The sequence below is a fragment of the Haliotis rubra genome, unplaced genomic scaffold, assembly GCF_003918875.1.
Source record: "Haliotis rubra isolate DU_JTF1 unplaced genomic scaffold, ASM391887v1 Scf280, whole genome shotgun sequence".
NCBI classification, from domain to species: domain Eukaryota; kingdom Metazoa; phylum Mollusca; class Gastropoda; order Lepetellida; family Haliotidae; genus Haliotis; species Haliotis rubra.
The window spans coordinates 251,240-273,183 of record NW_025766892.1 but is presented as its reverse complement, the minus strand read 5'-3'; the positions used below and the strand labels follow the sequence as shown (position 1 = coordinate 273,183).

The 21,944-nt window shown below is 42.3% G+C and overlaps 1 protein-coding gene and 1 long non-coding RNA gene across 2 annotated transcripts in view; one reads left to right on the top strand and one right to left on the bottom strand.

Moving 5' to 3' along the window:
• Window positions 1-8,674, bottom strand: part of LOC124281211 (protein FAM167A-like) — a 50,988-nt gene extending 42,314 nt beyond the window's left edge. Inside the window, exon 1 of the mRNA XM_046717231.1 lies at window positions 7,652-8,674. The gene's annotated coding sequence lies outside the window, so the exon portion shown is untranslated. The remainder of the gene's footprint in view (window positions 1-7,651) is intronic.
• LOC124281212 lies at window positions 660-20,629 on the top strand. Its single transcript, XR_006899876.1, has 3 exons — window positions 660-1,022; window positions 4,467-4,469; window positions 20,618-20,629. It is a non-coding gene; the product is annotated as an uncharacterized LOC124281212 (long non-coding RNA).
• The last annotated feature ends 1,315 nt before the right edge of the window (window positions 20,630-21,944 follow it).

Sequence of the window (21,944 nt, the reverse complement as noted above, 5' to 3'; positions counted from 1 at the left end):
GATCTGTTTAATTGGCATTTTAGTAGTTGGTAAGTAACAAGAAAGGTAAGGTACTTTATAGATGACAACTTTATTATAATGATGCACCGTTTCGGTGTAGATAACTTTTTTCATACATAACTGTTTGTTGTGTAATCAATAGCACAACAGGACAGCACATCAAACTGTCAGTTATCTAGTGCATGTAACCACTTATCTCGACCAGGGATGTTAACACGCCAGGTCGTGCTGTCCGATTAAGTGTATTGACACATATAAATAGTACAGCAATTCCGGTTGTGTTACCAACAGATCAAACATTCAACAGTCTAATATCTAATTTATTAAACATGATGTCATCATCAGGAGATAACTCCCCTCAGTACAGCGCAGGGAAATCTATTTTGAGAGAATGTGGGCGCATGGACCGGGTGCAAAGGTAAACTGTATTAAAATATCGCGAAACGGGAAATCATCCGTTAGACAGCAGGAAGCGTGTTTGGGATTTTGTTAAACAACAAAAGATAATAATAAATAATAATAAATAATTATAATATGTGTATTTATAATGCGCTGAATTCCACACATAAGGCATGTTCAAAGCGCTACATATTTACAAATATTTACAAAGCAAAGGTTATACGAGAACGAGGCTGAAAATTTTGGAAAGTTAAGTTATAGATCGTAATATTTTCTGAAAAGATGGGTTTTGAGAGAACTTTTAAATGAGTCAATCGAGGGAGACATTTTGATTTCAGTCGGGAGTTGATTCCACAACTGTGGAGCACCATAGCTGAAGGAGCGAAACCCGAATGCCCGGAGTTTCTGTCTAGGAATAGTGAGAAGGTGTCTATCTGCCGATCTTAACATTCTGGAAGGATTGTGCTTGGTGACTAGCTCAACAAGGTACTCTGGAGACGTAAGATGGTAACACTGGTAGGCAAGACTCAGGACCTTGAATTCAATTCTGGCTCTGATTGGTAGCCAGTGAAGAGACTTAAGAACAGGCGTTATGTGGATCCTAGAGGGAACTTTGTTGACAAGTCGAGCTGCAGAGTTTTGTACTTTCTGGAGTTTTGATAGTAGTTTTTCGGAAAGTCCGTAGAAAATGCTATTACAGTAGTCAATCTTTGAGAGAACCAGAGATCGCACCAGTGCATGAGCTGCCGCTGTAGTAGGGGAGCTTCGGATGCTGCTAATGCTCCGCAAATGGAAGTAACAGGATTTGCAGACTGTGTCAATATGAGCTTTCAAAGAGAGATCAGAGTCCAGATGAAGTCCAAGGTTTTTTACGGTTTTCGAAAATGGAATGACAGTGTTGCAAACTGTGACTGAGTTAGTCATCACTTGATGAAGATTCTTCTTAGTGCCGACAAGCAACGCCTCTGTTTTCGTCTCATTCAGTTTGAGCAAATGTGTCGTCATCCATGTTTTTACGTCACTTGTACACTCTGACAGTCGTTCCCACATTCGATCTGCTGTACTGGGATTGCACGAATCAGACAACTAGGTGTCATCAGCATAAAAATGGTGGCTCACATCATGTGTACTGATTACATCTCCTAGATCTCTGGTGTAAAGCGTAAACAACACTGGTCCCAGAACCGATCCTTGTGGTACTCCACAGGATAAAGGGCTTTTCTTAGATGCATGATTATTTATGATGACTGACTGCTGTCGATTGCTGAGGTACGAAACAAACCATGATAGTGCCATTCCGGTTAATCCAAATGAAGTCTCAAGTTGTCTAAGAAGTATATTGTGGTCAAGAGTGTCAAAAGCGGCTGACAGGTCAAGAAGTACAAGTAGGGCAATCTTTCCGCTGTCGACCGAGCAAAGCAAATCATTCGTGACACGAATGAGTGCCGTTTCCGTGCTATGACGTGGTCTATAAGCAGACTGGAACTTTTCCATAAGTCCGTGCGCTCTAAGATGGGAGTTCAGTCTCACCTTCACAGCCCTTTCAACAAGATAGGCCGTTGTGGGAAATAAAGTTTCGGTGAAATCGTGAATCAAGGTGATTCCAATCCGGAAATTGGTGAAAAAGAGTTTAGACCCGAAATCCTACTTTTCATAATTAACAAATGAGAAACAAATTTCTGCAATGCCGTTCCAGTGACGTATTAAAGTGCGCGGTTTTCGTGAGACGTCGAGTATACAGGAATTGCTCCACACGTCATGTCCAGTTAAGCAGTATATCACGATAACAATGCTTCCATCTGTCTTTGGGTCTTTAGCAAGACCTCATAAATCCATATTACATCACTGGAATGTTGTACATTCGTCACAACCCTTGTTAGTCAACTCCCTCTGAAGACAGGAAGCTTATCTGTCACCTCGGCTTAATGTATGGGGAGCGATGGTATATGTAGAATTGAAGATGAATAGCACTGAAGTGTAGAATAGTAGCAACACTGATACCGGGTAATATATGATAGGTCAAACTTTGAGTGAGTGAGGGAGTGCTCATTGGGTTTTATTCGCAGTTTAAAGATATTAAGCGTTCGTAATCTTACAAGTGGTGCAGGTGATTTATTCTGATGGTGTTGGTTCATGTGGTGATACGACAACTGCCACTATGCAGGTGTATACAGGTATTTCGATAGCCGATGTCAGCTGACGTGAAATAGGCCTTGAGGTTGCGTTCAAGATTCTTATGCATCTGCGTGTGTGTGTGTGGCTCCTTGTACTTGTCCGAACTTATGCCGGTTTAAAATACCTGCCCACTGAAACACCATGCAGTAGTGTAACATGGATACCCACTCAACTACAGCATACTATCTCTGAGCTGGTCCATGTCTGATCATCTCATCTTATAACGCTGTATGGTGTGTTTCGGCCGGGGATTGAACAACAGACCGCCCGTTTCCGGGCAAACGCTCTATTCACTGGACCATTGAGACAGACAGACTGACTGACTGACTGAGTTTGGTTTTACGCCGCTTTTAGCAATATTCCAGCAACATCACGGCGGGGAACACCAGAAATTGGCTTCACTCATTGTACCCATGTGGGGATTCGAACCCGGGTCATCGGCGTGACGAGCCAACGCTTTAACCACTAGGCTACCCCACCGCCCCGAGACAGCCAGAACTAAGACGATCTTATACAGTGTGCGTCATATCTAACTATATGTTCATCTTTCAGAACAACTGGGAATGGTGGAGGTTAAAGCACAATCATTGGTTGTGGTTTCACAATAACGCTCTACATTAATGTCTACCTGGTTCAATATTACCTGACGTGGTATTGTGGCGGGTCTGTGATAGTTGCCTATATATATAGGGTAGAACGTTAGTCCAGATATGGTTAGAATTAAAATGCGTTTGCTGATGTAGACTCTCAGATGACATATGTATATACATTATGTAAAACCAAACAAAAACTACCTGTGGTTCAGGTAACGCGGACCTAAATACAGGTGTTTATATATATAGGTATATTACGTAGAGATGTGTTCGCATAAACCCGGATTCTTTGGGAAGGTAATATTATCCTTATATCAAGTACAGTAATTGAAACTGTCCTTACACCAATACACAATGACAGCAACCTAGGGATGCGGGCCACCCATGTCTATGTTTGTTTTAGCACAACTGCCACTACCCAATAATCACACTAAGAGATATTTAATTGACAATAGACTCTAGGCGTTAATACCATATAACCTTACATCACAACGTGTACATGTCTGTTCACTTTCAATCAAACTGTGATGTAAACAGGAATCATAAATGCTTAATAATCCAGGTACATTTCGTTGTGACAGCATCTACAGTGTCAGGCTTAGTGGAACTAACAATCAACCTAGGCAACAGGTACTTAATGATACAGCCAACGTCAAATAAACTAGATCCCCTTTCAGCTGATAGAAGTTTGATGGAGGTGTCCCTCTGCTGGGAGGTCAGTCGGCACTAAGGATGTCCTGTAATCTAACCAAACGTTACCACATTAATGTGTCCTGTAATCTAACGTTACCACATTAATGTGCCCTGTCCAACATGATATCCCGTGTATCTGAGAAGGATGTTGAAACGTTCAGATCCGTCACGTGAATGTGCTATAAGTGTCACGATGACACACACCCACTGCCATGTTCACGTTCGTATAAATACACGAACGATTTATGCAGTACTTTTTATATATTTCATATGAAATAGTCATTTTAAAAACTGTATCCTGTATTATAATCTTAATTCCTGTATATATTACAAAGCCTAGTAAAAAAACAAAGTAGAACTGAAAATGTAAATAATCTTGTCATTAGATGCCTAGAAGATGATATTTGATGAACATAAGTAGACACTGAAAAAGAAGTAAATAATCTCTATGTTAATCTCGTGATGTTTAATTGCCAATTTGACATCTTCACTGACAAAGCCGTTTTCCCTTGTTCGTTCGCGCGAAACGATACGATGTCGTTTTCTAACCTCCATGACTACGGTCATATACGGTATATTCTGATGGAAAATACTAACAGGTAAAAGAAAGTCACAGTTGAAACTGATAATTGCAATAACTGCTTCTGTTTGGTGATTACTCTGTCCACCATCATACAGCTGCAATATTGAGTCCGGCGTGAACAACACTTATTGTGAATATCCGACCTGACTTTGCTCACATGTAGATATATCCCCTTGAGACACTTGAACCGGGCTTCACTGATAGTATACATGGATCCGAACCCGGTCTTCGGCGCTACGAGCGAATGCTTGAACCATTAGGCTAACTGATTTCAATAAGTCCTCGTTGTGGATATATATTTCAAGACCAGCTGTGTGTTGGTAATAGCACACTACGTAATGTTGAAAGGTTCTAGTCATATATAATTGTGTCTAACCAGCCTATTAAATTGCAGTGTGTCTCAACCCGATCATTATCTGTATCACAAACGACGCATACCGGTAGTAATTTCAATATTAGGATCCAAACCCAATGTTGCAATAGTACAACCATCAACCTACTTAAATGAACATTAAACCAGAGAAGGTTGTAATCAGTGTGTCGTGAAGATTCCTCTCTCATTGTGAAGCTCGGCCATGCCACCAGTGTTGGATATTGCTCAAATAAACCTCACTGTATGTAATTATTATCCAGTGCGATTGTCATGTGAACAAAAGGATCACTGCACCGGTAAGAACGGTTCACCCTTACATCAACGTGTTAGTCGACGCAGCGTATAAACTATAGATAAAGGGATACATCACGGATATATCGCCTTGTCAGGCCTGGTGATACCTTTGTGGGAACTGACAGAAGTCATGTTACACACTGTAGAGGGGGCATAGTAAATCAGATTCCTGTCCTTCCAGCCTGCCCCCAAACACACACAGGGGCGACGAGGTAGCCTAGTGGTTAAAGCGTTCGCTCGTCACGCCAAAGACCCGGGTTCGATTCCCCACATGGGTACAATGTCTGAAGCACATTTCTAGTGTCCCCCCGTCATGATATTGCTGGAATATTCCTAAAAGTGGCGTAAAACTATACTCACTCACTCCCAAAGCCATACGGAAACATGGACCATACACTTAATCCAAAATTAATCCTGACACTTTAGGTGTTACTACTGTCTTCCAATACTGTATGACGACATGCGTTAACGATGAGTGAATGGTAAAATGGGGTTTTACACCGCACTTGAAACATTCAGAGTTCAGATCGAGGATTTTATTCTATTTTTTTCTCATTTTTCTCCAAGAGGATTTATTTTAGTGACATAGGTGACAGTTGATGTTGGGCACATAATGCGACTGGAACGCTTGCTGTTATTTACTCTGTCCTGTTGAGCAGCCAAATGTACTTCTTTCTAAAGCACCCCAGCCACTAGAGTTGTTTAACGATGGTGTATGGACGTTTTGAACTGGGATTGTTGAACGGTGCATCATCAAGCCTGGACTATAACGTTGTCGCACAAACCCCGAGCAGCATGTGTAGTGTTAATGATACAAGGCAAAAGACATTCAGGCTTTATGTGCGGGACGAAATAACACACCATATAACATTGAATCTATTTCTCATAATGTTTTACTAGCTTCATCGTTCCTCTCACCAAAACCAATTCTACGATTCGTTAGTTCGACAGCAATACCACTATTGTGATACTATTGAATGTACAAGTTTAGTACAACGCTACTATTGTGACAGTTTGACGAGTACCCGTACCATCCACATGCCCTGGTGTCCGATGTGTTAATGACACCTGACACATACACTGTATCTAGATTCACAGGGTGTATACAGCTGTATACTCGTCTTGTGAGTAGTGCGTCTTAGACCTTATAACACTGAACTCATCTTCTCGGTTGTACCTTACAGCAGACGTCACACCATGGCTTAACTTTGTCAGTTGTATGAATAACACAGTAGCAGTAAGCTACAGCAGACTGTACAATATCTACTCGCCATGTCAGTTGTATTATACAATATACTAGTCTACAGCAAACTTCATAACACACTTACTTGTCTTGTCAGTTTTATCACGAAGTTGTTGGCAAGAGTTGACTATATATCATATATTCTCTAAGTTGCGCCACGCTGTATTAGATTACTATCGATTTATAGAATTTATTCACTGAGACAGTTATGCTACACAGCTGTTGTAGATAAAATAGACCCTATTTGCTTAGTACGTTGACCCAAACTACCGTACGTTACAATATACTTTATTATAGACATTACTCACATTAACAGTTTTAAATTGACATTTTGACTATATAACATATTTAGACGCATTACACAGACGTAGTGCGTCAGTAAACCCTCCTATAACATATGTAGTTCACAAACTTATGTCAGTCACCATTCTCCAGCACACAAAGCTGTGGACTGTTCCACCACCATTACTAAACATACAATGAGCTAATACATCATACACCTACATCACTGACAGCCAGGTTCACTGACCGCTGCTGTATCATCTGATGGATGGTCGTAATGGAATATCGCAAACACCAAATGAAAGAAAAACATGGGGTCCATATACTGAGTAATATTTGAAAGACTCCTGTTTCTGTCATGTCTCAGATGTAACCTGAATCCTATAGCGACATCCTTCACCCTTTCTGAATACTCCGGCGTTGCCTCCCAACCATCGACTTTTAAATCACACACTATATCATCATGCTCCACTGCTTGTGGATTTAAATCTCCTTGTTTCAGTATACTACGCTTTTTCAGTCCATATTTGGTGCATCTCATGTCTGTTTACTTTTCCACATATATTTTGTCAACAGCGACCTATTCAAATTGAACCCTCATCTACTCAGAGAAGGGTGAAAGCTTCTCTTTGATAACGCGTCACGACTAAATCTTCATCATGTTCACCCGACGCGGAAAGTTTTCACGATTGTTTACTTTATCACAGATATTTTATCAACAGGTATCCATAAAATCAACAACTACCCACTCCTACCTTGTAATAGAAAGGAGAAGACTACAGATCAGATAAAGCGATATAAGTAAATATTCATCGGAGAAGGATGTTTGTCACGTTTGTTTACTTTTCGACATATATTTTATCAACAGCTATCTGTAAACTCTACAACCACGTACAGATGTGATAGAGCGTGACAGGTACATCTTCATCGGAGACGGAAGTTATTCACGTTTGTTTCCTTTATCGACACATATTTTATCACTAATATCTTTAACACCCACAACTACTGCCTCTTACCTTGTCAAGGAAAGGTGATAGATCTGATAAAGCGTCAAAACGCCATCCTCCTCGGAAACAACAGTAACGCACCCTGGCGTTAATTCATCACCTCTCTGATCACTTCTGTTGATAATCCAGGCACTGTCACAGGAATAGTTCCATCAGTCCGAGAAGCCACAACCTCCTTTGATGCCAGGCTGCCGAACAACCTTAATAATTACAGCTGTGACACGGCGACAACACTCTACTCTAACGTTATGGAATGCCACAGAAGTGTATTTGGTAACAAGCGGCTTGGGGTATGACTCGTTCACTATTTTGGGATGATTTTGTCGTTTTGAAACAATGTAAAACAAAATTCTTTGATGATGTCAGCATTTGAACTGTACCTTTCTCCTGAACGTCCTTCGCGGAGAGGGTGGTTGACTGTCTGATTGTCAGGTGCGTAATAAAGTCCACACATGTCTCGGAACATCCGTAATGTTTGAAAACAGTTCCTGGTTCTTCTGAAACATTATACACCTGTTATCATTTGAACCCGCAAAATAAGTATCGTGATTTTCAATTGTTCACATACCCATGGCTGCGTTTCAGCAGTTGATAACAGCAGACGTGTTGAAAAATCCGACGAAGCAACACGAGAAAGTCCACATCTAGAAGCTACACTACTTATTTGAGTTTATCTCAATGGCATTATCACAGCGATCTTACTGACTACTGTCTGTCACAGGTCCGCTGTGGAAATCCCAAACACAGGATGTGGGCTTGCTAATAGACGACGACACCTGCACCTCAACCAACATCCACGTTCGTCGTCTCACGCGTGTCAATCCGTCACAAATGAATACCTTACTTGCTCTGCTCTGGGCACCCACTCCGGAGTCCACGAGCAGTTTCACTGAACATCATTCTTCCAATGCATTGCGTTCGGCTAAGTGCTCGTGTATGGTGTACACTGCCTGGCTCGTCTAGCCTGACAGCGGAGATACTCTCGGGGCTGACAGTGTCCTTGTGTAGACGCTCAGTCGTCAAGCATGTCGGTCTCGGCGTGGGTCAATCTCAACACCTTGCTCTCCTACGTAATATGTTGTTCGCTAGTGAATGCATTTTGTAACATATCGGTGTCTTAAATTGAATAGGATGTTGTTTATCTAAGTTTATATGTAATTCCTGCTATGTATGATAGAACCCAAGCTATTAGACTTGCACGAGTCTCTACGGTAATAATTAATAGTTTAAATGAAAATTCTCAAAATATATAAATAACAGATTGGCGGCCTGTCCGAATATCTAGACTTGCCTCTTTAAAGGATAGAATTACTATACATCCATTTTCTTAGCATCTTAGCATTTAGTACAGCATGAGAGCAAGGCTACCAAGCTATGCATGAATAAGTGTAAACATTTAGCCTGGATGCCGGGGCAGAATATACCGCCTGTGTCTCCCAACCGGGACATTTCGGGTTAGGATACATCTCCTACCTCATACGTGAATCCTTAAATCCAGGTCTGTCTACAGTGGACAATTAAGGATGTAACAGGTTCCCACAGCTTCATAGCTGTCTCCTCTAAATTCATATCTGTCTCCGTGAACATTCAAGAGTAGCCCCAATACCGATAACGTGATTTGTTGTTCACATTATCAACCACTGGTTTCCCAGACACCATTATTTACAGACGTAATAGAAGTACGGTCCACTATGGCAGTTAAGTCCTATCCTAACACGTACCTACGTGCTTGGTCAGCTTGTGTCACGATAACAAATAGAACTCATTTCCTGACGGTGTACGCTCATTAAAACAGGCAATTATTTACAGATCATATTTCTCGAAAATAATTTTCGTCCAACAGCTACGCATCTACCGTGCATGTGACTATATGTATGTTTGAGATTGTTTGGTTTCCATGCAACGTATCCGCCAATCTCTAGCCGTTGATTGTAACTACTAACCACTAGCTCCGTTCTACAGGGTAATATAATGGAGTGTGATACTCCGTCTCGTAGTGTCCACGGTGTCGCGGTCGTCGCGATGTTATCACCTAGGCTAAGCCATGAAGTCGTGGACGGCGCCCGACATGTTGTAATTGCCCAACAGCCCTGAACACATGGGGTATCAGCTGGATTGCTATCTACGCTAAGTCGTGTCTGCCCAAGTGGCTTAGTGATATTTAAGGAGATTGAATGTATGCCGAGGCATGGAAATTAGTAGGCATGTATTTTTCCTGGTTAAGTAATAAAAAATATGATCATATCAGTTTGTTCAGACAGTAACCAGGATGCAACTGCACAAAATCTTGTCATGTTCGTGCCGCTGAATTTTATTTTCACTACCTGACATGCGACATTAAATTGGCGTTCCATGTCGCCTACAGCAGTAAGTTAGTCTCTATATGGTAGACGCGGGCAACCGATATTTCTATCAGACTGATAGATTCTCTTTCAAGTTAAAAATGATCACTGTACAAAATAGATTGCTAAATATCGGAAAATGAAGACTACATTGGATCAAATTGCTGCTCAACAATGCAACCTACAGGAAATTCCTTGCAAGTATACTGTTGTGTCGATATTTGCCATTCAGAGTTACTTCCCTTAGGCGTATCGCCATCCATTGTTTGTGGGTTCGAATCCGAGATTGGCCGTGGTTGTTATGAATGCTGGTTTATCCGCACGATACCCGCGGTGTGGGTATTACAAAGTGGGTATAAAGGTAAAGACATGCATCCTATGTTTAAAACATCAAGCTGACATAGATGGCATAGGCTTGGCATAAATGACAATATTGTTCGAAGCGGCGTATTAAACTCACTCAGTGATATATGTAGGAAAATGAACAAACCCTGATTGCATTTTTCGTTAAACGTATAACACATAACAGGGTTCCAACTACCCTCGATTATCAAGTGTTCTACAGCTTCAAATATACTTCCGGTGAGTAAGTAAAGTTTTACCCCGCTTTTAGCAATATTCTAGCAATATCACGGCGGGGGACACCAGAATTGGGCTTCACACATTGTACCCATGTGGGGAATCGAACCCGGGTATTCGGGGTGATGAGCGAATGCTTTAACCACTACCACGCCCCTAGCAAACGAAGGTACATATTTAAAAGAAACACGGAAAGATGTCAAGTACGCTAATGTGATATGAGAAAAGTGTAACAAAAATATATTTAAAAATATACGCACGTTTAGTCTGATATGCATAATGTCCATTGCGTAGTAACATGTTTGGTTTGGTTTGTTCGTTGCTTAACGCCGCACTCAGCTATATGGCGGTGGTCTGTAAATAATCGAGTCTGGACCAGACAATCCAGTGATCAACAGCATGCGCATCGATCTACGCAATTGGGATATGATGACATGTGTCGACCAAGATCCACCCGATCCCGTTAGTCGCCTCTTACGACAAGCATGGGTTACTGAAGACCAATTCTAACCCCGGGGTGTACAGGAAAGGCATGTTCATGTACATATGGATGTCGCCTGCATGGCTTATCAATATGCTGAATGTGACAATGTTATGGCCGCGTGGTGCATCACGAGACAACCTTGCAGAGAAGGCAAAAAGCTCCATCCTTCTCACACCTTGAGCCGTCTTGTACAGGTACATGCATGGGCGGACACATCTGACGACTACATGTAGTCACGTGACCATTTCCTAACGAGCAGCTGCATATTTCCATGTCAGGATGTCAACACGAACACATGGGTATAGGAAGCAATTAAAGAAATGAAGAAAACGAAATTGGCCTGTCAAACTCGAAAGAAACCCAATAGTGAAACCCGTCGGCTTGTCACTCATTCGGACCACGGCCAAGGTAAACTATCAGTTTTGACAATGTCTATTAAAGTATATGAAGGGTTCAAGAGGCTGGGTGAGGTCGGTATGTTAAAGGATGAAGGCCTGTGCCTATGCTGGAGGTAACGGAGTCCCGTCGGTCCCTGAAGGCAGTAACTTAGTCGCAGTGGTTTGTGCACAGTCCGTGGTTTTATAAGGATGTTTTAAAAGTGGTTTTAACTATATCTATTTTGAACACGCTGAAATGCAATTCAGCTCATATTTTGTTATTTTCAAAGAAAATATCACCAGCAACAGCATAGTTGGTTACTTCCACGAAACATCATTATAATCTGCAAAAACTACCTCGTCCAGGAACAGCGAGCTTTCAATATGTCGTTTACTTGCATAGCTTTTTCCTGTCTGATGTATTTCGTTCATCAAAGTGACAACCATAGTTGGGTGAGATATCATTGTACAATTTTGCATGTCATCTGTTATGGTGTCAAATGGTGTCAGGAAATACAGGTTTACTGTGAAGTGAGGTTACGTACAGGTGAAGTCTGGTGACGTACAGGTGATGTCGGTGACGTACAGGTGATGTCTGGTGAAGTACAGGTGATGCCTCGCAAAGTGAGGTGTGCCAAGGGAAGTCAGGTGATGTCTGGTGAAGTACAGGTGATGTCTGGTGAAGTTCAGGTGATGTCTGGTGAAGTTCAGGTGATGTCTGGTGAAGTTCAGGTGATGTCTGGTGAAGTTCAGGTGATGTCTGGTGAAGTTCAGGTGATGTCTGGTGAAGTTCAGGTGATGTCTGGTGAAGTTCAGGTGATGTCTGGTGAAGTTCAGGTGATGTCTGGTGAAGTTCAGGTGATGTCTGGTGAAGTTCAGGTGATGTCTGGTGAAGTTCAGGTGATGTCTGGTGAAGTTCAGGTGATGTCTGGTGAAGTTCAGGGGTGAAGTGATGTCTGGTGAAGTTCAGGTGATGTCTCAGGTGATGTCCAAGAAGTTCAGGTGATGTCTGGTGAAGTTCAGGTGATGTCTGGTGAAGTTCAGGTGATGTCTGATGTCTGGTGAAGTTCAGGCGATCAAGGTGATGTCTGGTGAAGTTCAGGTGATGTCTGGTGAAGTGATGTCAGGTGATGTCTGGTGAAGTTCAGGTGATGTCTGGTGAAGTTCAGGTGATGTCTGGTGAAGTTCAGGTGATGTCTGTGATGTCTGGTGAAGTTCAGGTGGTGTCTGGTGAAGTTCAGGTGATGTCTGGTGAAGTTCAGGTGGTGTCTGGTGAAGTTCAGGCGATGTCTGGTGAAGTTCAGGTGGTGTCTGGTGAAGTTCAGGTGGTGTCTGGTGAAGTTCAGGTGATGTCTGGTGAAGTTCAGGTGATGTCTGGTGAAGTTCAGGGTGATGTCTGGTGAAGTTCAGGTGATGTCTGGTGAAGTTCAGGTGATGTCTGGTGAAGTTCAGGTGATGTCTGGTGAAGTTCAGGTGATGTCTGGTGAAGTTCAGGTGATGTCTGGTGAAGTTCAGGTGGTGTCTGGTGAAGTTCAGGTGATGTCTGAAGTGAAGTTCAGGTGATGTGATGTCTGGTGAAGTGAAGTTCAGGTGGTGTCTGGTGAAGTTCAGGTGGTGTCTGGTGAAGTTCAGGTGATGTCTGGTGAAGTTCAGGTGGTGTCTGGTGAAGTTCAGGTGATGTCTGGTGAAGTTCAGGTGATGTCTGGTGAAGTTCAGGTGTGATGTCTGGTGAAGTTCAGGTGATGTCTGGTGAAGTTCAGGTGATGTCTGGTGAAGTTCAGGTGATGTCTGGTGAAGTTCAGGTGATGTCTGGTGAAGTTCAGGTGATGTCTGGTGAAGTTCAGGTGATGTCTGGTGAAGTTCAGGTGATGTCTGGTGAAGTTCAGGCGATGTCTGGTGAAGTTCAGGTGATGTCTGGTGAAGTTCAGGTGATGTCTGGTGAAGTTCTGGTGAAGTTCAGGTGATGTCTGGTGAAGTTCAGGTGATGTCTGGTGAAGTTCAGGTGATGTCTGGTGAAGTTCAGGTGATGTCTGGTGAAGTTCAGGTGATGTCTGGTGAAGTTCAGGTGATGTCTGGTGAAGTTCAGGTGATGTGGTGAAGTTCAGGTGATGTCTGGTGAAGTTCAGGTGAGGTGATGTCTGGTGAAGTTCAGGTGATGTCTGGTGAAGTTCAGGTGATGTCAGGTGAAGTTCAGGTGATGTCTGGTGAAGTTCAGGTGATGTCTGGTGAAGTTCAGGTGGTGTCTGGTGAAGTTCAGGTGGTGAAGTTCAGGTGATGTCTGAAGTTCAGGTGATGTCTGGTGAAGTTCAGGTGATGTCTGGTGAAGTTCAGGTGATGTCTGGTGAAGTTCAGGTGATGTCTGGTGAAGTTCAGGCGATGTCTGGTGAAGTTCTGGTGAAGTTCAGGTGATGTCTGGTGAAGTTCAGGTGATGTCTCTGAAGTTCAGTGTGATGTCTGGTGAAGTTCAGGTGATGTCTGGTGAAGTTCAGGTGATGTCTGGTGAAGTTCAGGTGATGTCTGGTGAAGTTCAGGTGATGTCTGGTGAAGTTCAGGTGATGTCTGGTGAAGTTCAGGTGATGTCTGGTGAAGTTCAGGTGATGTCTGGTGAAGTTCAGGGTGAAGTGTCGGTGATGTCTGGTGAAGTTCAGGTGGTGTCTGGTGAAGTTCAGGTGATGTCTGGTGAAGTTCAGGTGATGTCTGGTGAAGTTCAGATTACCTACAGCTGATGTCGATGTGAAGTACAGGTGATATGCATGAAGTCTAACATGGAGTAAACGTGACTACACAATCTCTGTATATTATCAGGACGCAGTATTGATAATACTGACTAAATTCCCCATACAATTAATGATATGTATGCTTAGTTATCTAGCATGTTGATAAAAATGAGTTGCATTTTATGCTGTTTCTATACCATTCTAGCCACCACAAAGATGTTTCCACCAAAAATTGAACTTTTCACAGTGAGTCCATATGGGCCCATGAACTGGGGTCCAGTTCGTTAAAGAGCCTACACGTGTTAACCCCAAACTTTAAAGGTACAGCATAGTAGATAGGTCAGCAACAAATCCAACGCCAGGCTGCTCATTCTGTCCCAGAAGCTTCACAATAGACGTTCAAACAGCCCGTAGTCTATCTTTAAGAACATGCTACAATTCTACCACAGTTTTCACCTGGGTTTATGACAGGCCAGTAAAGTGAGCTAAAAAAGGAACGCGGATCTCTTACACAGTACATGAATCACAATATAATTATCACGCAGTGTGACACGACTGTTGTGTACACACGACCTTTACATCAAACACAACATCGTGGCACTGAATGAAGACATATTACCCCATTTCATCCCCCATTATGTCAACATCACGCAGGCGCAAAACAAACGGCGGGCGACACATCAAACACCAGTTTTTGACTGAAGGTATACAAGTTTCTGCTAAATCACCGGTTTCTTATATCTAGAGAGTGTGTCAACCTATTTAGAAGCAGATGTGTCTTGAGGGTTTGTATTGTAACGCTGCTGTGCGTCTATGTTTGGTAAAAGATTATAAAGTAACACCGATACTGTTTTCGTTCGTCGGTTATGACATTGGTTAGGATCTCACAATGAGGCATTGTTAACTGAACCCTTCTCACGTTGCCTAGGGAATTCGATACATACGACATGATGTGCGGACCACTCCAAACTAAAACAGAATCAGATTACCATAGTTGAGAAGTGTATGTACCCATGGATATACGGTAAGGATAGAAAGACATTTGAGAACATGCTGACTTTTTTCGTGAACACTTGGTGTCATCCCTGATGTTCAGTGATCCTTTCATGCAACGGTCGCAGCGATTTCCTATGGAACTCATTAAAATCTGTTCCGGAGAATATTCGAGGCAGGTTCTTTTAATATTTGCAATCCCGACGATTTGGGGATTCCGAATCAGAATAGGTCCCAGTGTCCACACGGTCGCCAGACCCGACGAATTAAGGATGGTGTTGTCTGGCCCTGGTGACGTGGGTCTTTGTCCATGCGTTCTGTCACAGGTTTGTCTGGCCCAAATTTGATTATTTAGAGGCTACACATATATCATAAGACTCACTCACTCATTCACTCTGACATCCTAAAGTGGTTTCATTGTAATGTATTGTATAGCATATACGAACTAGATACCTCAAGATCGGGGTTAGAATTGGTCTTAGTGCTTGTCGTAAGAGACGACTAACGGATCAGGTCAGACTCGCTGCCTTGGTTGATCCATGTCATCGTATCCCAAATGGTTAGATCGATGTTCATGATGTCAATCTCTGGCCTGTCTAGTCTACACTCGGTTATTTACAGATCGCCCTCATATACTTGGCATGATCGCTGCGTTAAACAACAAAGTAACGAACCAAATACTTCCATTTGACCCCGTGAGTGTTTAATCTCTATGTAAATACATAACGCCGACGGTGACCAGTGTCAATGGTCTACCGGAGGAGATCCAAGGTAGCCGGAAACACAGACGTGTATCTATGTGAAAGGGTCATTGAGACCAGCGAGGACGCCACATGAAGCCCTTCATACAACACAACTTACAATTACAACAACACGACCAACAGGATCTTCCGCATTGTATCTTTAGAAGTCCAACAGTACATCAACAATATCTAGTTATTCATTGACTGATGTTCCATACATGTTATTGGTCTGTTCCTGGTTTGTGACATATTTCGACATGATTAATTTTGTTACCCCAAACAACGAAATTTATATACAAAGCATCTGGGCCAGAGAATACCGAGTTGCGGTTATGCGAGGAAGCAGAATCCAATGGTCCTAGAAGGTAATTTGGCGGTGCCAATTTTGTGAAAGGAAATCAGTTAATAAACCAGGAGTTCGCGAAAAGAGTAAGATTTACCTGCCTCAACGGGGGGTCGCGCCACTTGTGCTGACATCGCACACGAGTACACCTTCGATGCGACGGCGACATGTAAACATATCCCACAATCACGTCACCAGAACACCAGCCACGGGTACCGAAATTACTGATTTTGATGAACGTGAAAAAGCCAAATGAGAGTAAGCTGTCAGTCTCATTGAAGCATAGCATTCATAGGACATGTTGCTGAAATCGATCTCAGTTATTGGCTCTGTCGGATTCAACAACCGGGGTTGATATCGAAATCTCTGCAGTGGTCATGGATCTAAATTGACGTTCATCCACTGATCTAGTGCAGCTATATACAGGAGGGCACAGGCTAAGGCACCACCACATTACGACTGATAGCAGGGGTATCACGGTACCATAGACACAACAGGGGTACCACGGTACCACGAACCATGTCAGTGTTATCAAAACCGAAAGACATGAAAGCACTATTGCAAACACTGCACTTGACCACCTTACACATAGACACCACGGTACAACGAACTACATTGGCGGATCCAAGGGTGGAAGTGGGGTGGGTTCTGGGGGTTCGAACCCCGCCTTTTGAAAATGACTAAAGACTAATTGAACTTATTTTGCATTGGCGGAGCCAAGGGGATTTGAAGGTGTTCGAACCCCACGTCCACCCCACCCCTACCCCTTTGAAAATTCCTGGATCCGCCTATGAACTATGTCAGCGTTATCAATGCGGAAAGACATGGAAGCACTATTGCAAACACTGCACATGACCATCTTAGACATAGGTACCATGGTATAACAAATAATGTCAGCGTTATCAAAATGGAAAGACATGGAAGCTCTATGGCAGCATAGCTTGTGGTCACTAAACACATAGATACCAAGGAACTACGTACCCAGCAAGCATTTTCAAACATGGAAACACGATGGCACCATCACATTGTGAAGAATCCTCTGATCCTTGGTTGGAATCACTGGTATCATACCATACCATGCCGGTAACTTCCCCAAATGGTAAACGTGTACGACATGAGACATTTCGGATTTTAACCCCCCATTAGGCATAGTCATTATACTCTTAATCTGCTTTAGCTAATTCTAGCCACCTCACGGCGGGGTATGAAATGGCCTTCACATATATGGGACAAATCGATCCCGAACGGCTAGACTATGCTGAAAGGTGATGCTAAAACGGTTGTTAAAAACAACCAACAAACCCCTGCCACGATATCAAAGGTGGGAACGTATTACAACGACAGCATCTTCACAGGCGGGACATTTTGGGGTGTTTTAAGATGAATTAAGAGCAAACATAACAAAATATAATCGATACAAATATTACTTAAAGCTCTGACAAGACATCTCATGCATTCATTAAAGTAGGGTTTTACATTCGTGTAGACGGGCTCTGTTTCGATGGTTGGGGATGGGTTGTTGTTTAACAACAATATTCCAGCTATATGGCGGCGGTCTGTAAATAATTGTGTCTGGACCAGACAATCCACTGATCAACAACATGAGCATCGTTCTACTCAATTCAGCAAGCCTCACCAACGGATCCCGTTAGTCACCTCTTGCCACAAGCAAGGGTTGCTGAAGATCAATTCTAACCCGGATCTTCACGTGGTCCTTTTATGCGTTTTGTCGAAATGAATTTTCTTGATTCACTACAGTGTTCGCAGCTCGTGTTTAACTTCCAGTGTCTCTTGACTAAAGTTGGATGTTTGTTTTCACGTACTTCGTGCTCAAATACCAGCTCCCTGGCGTCTGTGGGGGAGGCAGGCATGTGCACATATAAACGTTCAGGCTTTGTCAATATACATGCGTAATCAGTCCAAGTAGCTGGCATCCATATATCAGTTAGTGAAAGAATAGTCTCATGTCATGAATCATACCTGACACGGATTAGCAACACGAGTGCTTGTATTTGTAATGTATCTGAAGATGAGTTTTTTCCGTAGGGTACACTGAAATGTCTTTGTGATTTTCCGTAACCCCCGACGGTCGTGTCAGTTGAAGAGCGTGTCAGTGAGGACGTAAGTAGCCAGTTCTTGCAACGTCGTCATATTTTGATTGAGTTCGATGTCAAGTTGTCGTGCCCTCACTTTAAGAGTAACATCGCCAGTAACCCTCACATTGTATGAGAGAGATTAACGCCGCGAGTATGGTAATAACATTTGATTAAACGAAAGGAAAACAACTGATGGAGGTGTTTTGGAACATTTGTCATATTCCCCATTCTGCTTGTAGTGATAGGTTAGAGGATTGGTCTTAGTCACATGCTGTGTCCTCCAAATCAAGGGGAATAGTCCAGTGACAAGAGTGCTTAGTCTGTGTAATAACCCTGACACCATCAGAGGGGCGGTGGGGTAGCCTAGTGGTTGAAGCGTTGGCTCGTCAAGCCGAAGACTCGCTTTCGATTCCCCACATGGGTACAATGTTGTACCTGAGTTGTGTGAAAAAAAAAAAAAAACCTTGGCGAGATGAACGCGCTGTCCATTGCTACTTTAGAAGACATGTTGCCCTTCCCATACTACCAGCTGCCTACACGAAGATGCCAGGGTCGATGTTATGAATGCTATTCACCAGCTTAAACAATTCAAACACGACATGGTCACCATCTGGGGGAGTACGATGCTGAATCCATCCACTCTAGAGCCACCAGTTCACCTTTGGTCAGTTACCATGGGGGTATTATGGGGGCTTATCGTATAGGTAACGGGTCTCCCTACCACCACCCCAACATCTGTAGATCTAGCATTATCGAGGCAGTTTGGATGAGACGTGGGGATTTCGGTGCAGCGCCTCTCTCAAGAAAATGTATGTTCACAGAAGGAGATAACCGTTGGCTGAGCCTGAAGCATCCCCCCCAGCAAGAACTCAAATTGCCCATTCAGGAAGGTGATGAAGATGGGCTTCTGTTGAATCTCGGTGTAACTGACACGATGTCCATTTGTGTGTAAATATTAGTGCTTAGATCATTTGCTGAAAGAGCTGAAATTGGTCGATATCTCTTCAGTCTGACTATCATGAACCATGTGAATGAATATTAACATTAGAAGGACAAACTGTTGGCAGTTACAGTCCAAGTACAAACGTTGTAATGTGTAAACTGTTGACGTTGGTTGAGGAACATGTTTATGCCAGCTACAGTTGCATATTTAAACGAAATGATTTCAAGACTTAAAGTTATATTTTCAACGAGTACAGTTGATCACCACATAAGAGGTGAGAGATAGACATATATTGGTGTGATCAATCATTGCATTTGTACCTGTACCAGTACGATATATGAGAGAAAGCCCATGCAGGTAGTAGATATTCATCACTTACATGTGATGCTGATAGACCAACTATCCCAATCAGGACAATACGTCTACACTTGACAGGTAAGGGTCCTACAGAGAGGACATGGTCTTAGGACTATAGTACCTCCGTCTATACAGGTATAGCAGGTACGTATGTGCTCCTGCAAAATGATGACAGTATACATAGTACAAGCATCCAGAAAGAATTACATATCTGTGATCGGATCTCAGTTCAACGGTTGGGATTCACGTCGAGGAACCCCGGTCGTGTACTGATGCACTCTGTGAGTTTGTCTGATACATTATAGACACGTCTATATTCAAATCAGACATTTCCATTATGTATATAGTTTCATTACGCTTCTGACATTTAACAGCAACATGACAAAGTTGACATTCATGCTGGACTATGTAGTAGGTTTACCAGTATAATACACAATACATATATGGCTGACATTCCAGCATATACCAATGTCATATCGACGGAGATAATGTAGAAAACCCGCTTCTTATAATGCTTAAAAATGTTAAGGTCCAATCTTTAGAAATATAATATGAAAGATTGCATGAAAAATGATTATTTATTTATTTATTTATTTATGTATTTATGTATTTATGTTATGTATTTATTTATTTATTTATTTACTGGATGGAGGGGGACTGACAGTAAAATACTTAACGAGTCTAAACGTTTATCTCTTATGGTCGTCATACAATTAACAGCGTGTCAACTTAAACCATGAGGCATCATACGCTCTACCCACAGAGAAGGAAGGGAGAAACTTGCAGATTGACTACATTATCTACAGTGTGTTGTAATATTTGAGGTCAGTATTTACCACAAAAATAAGAGACAACTTTTAGATTCTCTTCTGTAACATTGAAAATTCCTATTGACAGTGATCATATCAAAGTCCACAAACTGCACGCGCCAGAGGTATTGTCTTGGAGCCACCCAGGCCGACCTTTGCGGTGATAGTAAGGGGGTCGGAATTGGGATCAAGTATGTTATCACACTCATTAACGATAGGAAGGTTGTCATAACTGCGGGCGGGGCGTACCCCCGCGGGACTGGGTTACCTCTGTGATGCTGGGAACTGTTCCATCAGGTGCTTGCTATTAGGACACTGACGTAATGGACACAATCTGAAATTACGGGTGACCGATTTGTCAGGAGCACGCCATTCGCTTTACAAACGTAAAAAATGGGAAGACATTTTTTTGTAAACATAACATTCAGTTACCTGTATGTACAAAAGTGAGTGAGTGAGTTTAGTTTTACGCTGCTTTTAGCAATATTTCAACAATATCGCGGCGGGGGACACCAGAAATGGGCTTCACACACTGTACCCAGTATGTACAAAAGATTGATGTTAGCTGTGAATACAAATTGATTTACCTAAGCCATAACGTCACTGTTTATGGTATTTTAGTTGGGTTATTTTTGGTTTGTTTGTTTGTTTGTTTGTTTGTTTTTTAGGAGTTTTGTTTTTGTTTGCTTGTTTTAAATTAAGGGCCCCAAATTTGCCGACACCTTATTTGTGAAAGGGAATTGATAAACTGTAAATTGTAAATGTTTTTCTTGTTTGTTTGTAGTAGAATATCAATTCTAATGATAGCTTGTTTTCATTCACCTAATCATAACTTTAAGTGCGGTTTGAGCAATTCCAGTTGCCAGCCCTGTGATCTCTCGACAAAGATTTATCATCAAGGATGTACCTGCCAATAGGTGTACAACCGAAGTATGTTTTCATCAGAATCAGCAATTTATGCAAGCCTTTGGCATGTTGCCTATTTGAAGTCTGAATCTTAACACTGAAGACATCATGGGTGGCTTTACCAAGAATAACTGTATTCCGTGGAAATAAATCAAAGCCTTAGACAGAAAGGCCATAAACTATAGATTCTGAAGTCCATTCTTAACTGAAGACCATAAAGGAGACCACGACGTGAGTCATATGTTGACGTCCCCACGCGGGTTCATGTCGGTATGAAGTATATTTTAAAAGATATCGAAGAGTACTAAATCATTAATAAATCCCGGCCATGGCGATACATATATATTGCTCATCCTGGACTTGAGGGAAGGCATTGTATATTGGTCAATCGGAAAGATATAAAAGCTATTCTCGTCACAGCTATCCATCATCCCTTCTCACGGTGTCGGAAAGGCGTCTGTTGCACATGAATTGCCCCTCCGGAGATGAAACGTACATGTTCGACATGAATACGATGCTGGTATAAAGATTCGTATCATAAAAATTAAAACATCCTCAGTTATTTGTCCGTTGTGCCCATGTCATTATCAGATGTGAGGGAAGATTTCCTCAC